The 4,222-nt window shown below is 36.0% G+C and overlaps 1 pseudogene; it reads right to left on the reverse strand.

Annotated features, from left to right (window-relative positions):
• Positions 1-2,036: 2,036 nt before the first annotated feature.
• Positions 2,037-2,691, reverse strand: LOC110295820 (taste receptor type 2 member 117-like; annotated as a pseudogene).
• Positions 2,692-4,222: the final 1,531 nt, after the last annotated feature.

The raw sequence follows: 4,222 nt of genomic DNA on the forward strand, positions 1-4,222 counted from the left end.
TATTACATATTTTCCTCAAATACAATTCCAATGCTATCCCAAAAGTCCCCCATACCCTCCCCCCTACCCCCCCATACCCACCCATTCCCACTTTTTGGCACTGGTGTTCCTCTGTACTGGGGCATATAAAGTTTGCAAGTCCAATGGGCCTCTCTTTCCAGTGATGGCCTACTAGGCCATTTTTTGATACATATGCAGCTAGAGTCAAGAGCTCCAGGGTACTGGTTAGTTCATAATGTTGTTGCACCTACAGGGTTGCAGATCTCTTTAGCTCCTTGGATACTTTCTCTAGCTTCTCCATTGGGGGCCCTGTGATCCATCCAATAACTGACTGTGAGGTTCCACTTATGTGTTTGCTAGGCCCCGGCCTAGTCTCACAAGAGACAGCTATATCAGCGTCCTTTCAGCAAATGCTTGCTAGTGTATGCAATGGTGTCATCGTTTGGAGGCTAATTATGGGATGGATCCCTGGATATGGCAGTCTCTAGATGGTCCATCTGCATTTATATGTTACTTGGCGTTTTCCCCTTACTGCTTTTAATTTTCTTTCTTTCTTTTTTTTTTCTTTCTTTTTTTTTTTTTTTTTTTTGCATTTGGTATTTTGAATATTATGTGACAGGAAGATTTTCTTTTCTGGTCCAGTCTTTTTGGAGTTTTGTAGGTTTCTTGTATGTTTATGGGCATCTCTTTCTTTAGGTTTGGGAAGTTTTCTTCTATAATTTTGCTGAAGATATTTACTGGCTCTTTAAGTTGGGAATCTTTGCCCTCTTTTATACGCATTATCCTTAATTTTGGTCTTCTCATTGTGTCCTGGATTTCTTGAATGTTTGGGGTTAAGATCTTTTTGCATTTTGCATTTTCTTTGATTGTTGTGTCAATGTTTTCTATGGTATTTTCTGCCCCTGAGATTCTCTCTTCTATCTCTTATATTCTGTTGATGATGCTTGTGTCTATGACTATTTATCTCTTTCATGGTTTTCTATCTCCATGGTTGCCTTCCTTTGTGATCCTTATTGCTTCTATTTCCATTTTTAGATCCTGGATGGCTTTTTCAATACCTTCACCTGTTCGGTCGTGTTTCCTGTAATTCTTCTCTAAGTGCTACTACATATTTACCAGTGTTCTTGTGTATTTCTTTAAGGGTGTTACTTATGTCTTTCTTAAAGTCCTCTCTCATCATTATGAAATGTGATTTTGAAACAGGGTTTTGCTTTTCTCATGTATTGAGGAAATCAGGGCTCACCGTGTTGGGAAAACTAGATTCTGATGATGGCATGTGGCCTTGGTTTCTGTCGCTTATGTTTTTTGCCTTTGCCTCTTGCCATCTGGATATTTTTGGTGTTAGCTGATCTTGCTGTCTCAGACTGTAGCTTGTCCCTTCTGAAATTCTTTTTGTCAGTACTCCTGGGAGATCAGTTGTCTCTGGAAGGAATTTGGGTATGGAGAGCTATGACACAGGGTCAGCTCCTGGGTGCAGACAGAAACCAGAAGGATCCTGTCCCCAGCTGTTCCTTGGTTACTGTGTCCTAAGGGCTCTTGGTGGATCATTCTTGGTCCAGAAATTTGAGCAGAAGTGGTGGTTATACTTGTGCTTACACATATGTTGGCACTCCTGGGATACCAATTCTCTCTAGGGAGTATTTTGGTATCTACATATTTCTTCTCTAAAGTTTTATTTACATATTTTATATTACATAATTTCAATTATAGGCTTTTACCACAGTTTGATACAGATATTAAAACACATATAGTAAAATTCATAAGTCAAATCTCTGTGATTGATGGTTGATAGAAAATTTGTAAAATGTTGATATATTTATGTTGTAGTGGGTTTCAATGAAGTCATTTTTAGTACATATATTAAGGCACACCCTTGTACACAACTAGCTAAATTAATAATAGCTTTAGTCAGTGATAATTGCAAACAAAAATCAAATTCGTGCAGTCAAATCAAAGGATATTTAACGTGTAACAATAAATAAGACATTAGTTTCAGTTCATCTTAGTCTAGAATATACAATATAATCTAAAGTGTTTTAGAGATCCAAAGTTTCTAGATAATTTAATCTACATTTCAGATGCCACAATACAGAGAGACAGGCCTGTCTCAGCTTCCTGTCTCCCCAAATCAAGACATATGAATGGAATGGAGGAAAAGCTATATATACAACCTGACAAAATACAATGAAAACATTTTTCTTCAAAAATTCAATTTTCCAAATAAGTACTAAGACAGAATAATAATAGAGTGTAGTAGGAGAAAGGCAATCACAGTTTTCAAGGCTTTGAAGTGGGCCGTGGTTCTGGCATCTTTGCCTCCCTGAACATGTTGCTGCATCCTCTGGTGATGTGTCCACAGGGAGAAAATGAGCAGAGAATACATCGATAAGGATAAAACAAAGGGGACAGGCAGGAAAATAATGTGAAGGCTTAACACATTCCTTTGACAATTTGCTTGGTAATGAGGACTGAAGCTGCAAGATATGTTTCTTTATATTCATTTATGCATATGTTAATTTCAAAGTTACTTAGTAAAATATTTAAAATCTGGAGGACCAGTGACACCAGCAGTTTTGCTGAAACTTCTTTTTCAACTCTCCACTTTAGAAAAAGAAAAAGAGAGTTAGAAAAATCGGATATCTGGCCTCTCCTTTGACTGATGCAACAGATTCGTCCATTAGCAAGAAACATCATCAGACTGTATCCAAATCCAATCAACTGCCTCCAGTACCTGCATGGTAAATGCAACTAATTGTCACCAAAGCAGATGAACGATGTTATAGATTCTGGGAAAGATGAAGAATGAGCAATTTGATACACTGATAATTCAGTAACTAAAGAGCAATACAGGACTTAATGAACTCAATTTAGGAATTGTTGCAAAATATAGTGTAGATCACAGTAAACAACATGAAGTGATTCTAAGTCTCTGATTGATAGTACATTTAGTCCCTGAAGGAATAATTTAGTCCCCCTAAAGGACTAAATTATTAGTCCTTTATTATTAGTAGTACATTGGAAATGATACACTTTACTGTTCTTAATCATCTGTCAACAAACCAGAACTTTTAAAAAAATATAAGTGCCTGAGAGCAAACTGGCCTCACCCATTCCAAATTGTTAATAATATAATTGTTATATCTAGAATTTGTTGTAGTTTATATTATTTATATTAATAAATATAAATAACAATGCTTGATATACTGATTACAATAAATTCAAATATTCGCTAAGTGGTTTCATCAATTACAATTTTATTTATTGCTCCATGCCAAAGTAGGTATTCCCATGGTGATATTTTGAGATATATATTTCTATCAATATTTACTTCTTGATATTACAAGGGTACCAGACATCTGAGCAAGTTGGGAGAGACTTAGCTTAACTGAGTCACCTGGAAAGTAAATCCTTCAATTTGTAAGATGCCTTCACTGCAGGTTATGCAATGCACTTCAAGTTTATAGCTTTCATTTGCTGCGACCAATGCTAGGGTGAGTTTTTAGTGATGTAGCTGTCTCTGAGTCACTTATGTTGCTATCACTAACCCTTCATCTGTATTCCCATCAGTAACTACAATAAAACACATTAGGTTACCACATTGGAATTTGGAATTTTAAACTGCAACCAGTTTCAATTTTGGGTTAGTAGATGTTAGTTCATGCCATCCTCTTCGGAGCAGTGTCATATAACAGGACTTAAATCCAGTCTGAAAGTAGTTGGCTACTCCCAAGAGTTTATGAAAACACAATATGGACTTGATAAGTTTAAGCAAAAATGATAAAAAAAAACTTAGATAGGTTAAAAAGGTGGTGCTCCTGGGATGACTTGGGGGAGAGGGATACAAAGTATCAAAATATAATATATGAAGTTCTCAAAACACAGTAAAATATTTTTAAACCATGGAACAACAGTGAAAGTAGGTAAATTAGGCAAAGCTCTGATGATCCTCTTGCAAATTTAAATTTTCCTATTGTGACCTAGGTACTGGGTTTCAGAATTTTAGTAGCTGACATGAAGAACCCAAAAATTATGCATGGGTTGTCAAAAGGACAGCAGTAAAATTGAAGACAGTATGTTTCTTCTACATGTTAGTAATGAGATTTTATCTTCTCTAGAAGCTTTTACCTTGAAAGATGAAGAAAGTCAAACATTAAATTCATGAATAGGGGCAAATATGTTCTCTCTTAGGAATAATAAACCAGCATTAAAACAGCTGTATGTC

Source organism: Mus caroli, unplaced genomic scaffold, assembly GCF_978045245.1.
Source record: "Mus caroli unplaced genomic scaffold, Mus_caroli_1 scaffold_7, whole genome shotgun sequence".
NCBI classification, from domain to species: domain Eukaryota; kingdom Metazoa; phylum Chordata; class Mammalia; order Rodentia; family Muridae; genus Mus; species Mus caroli.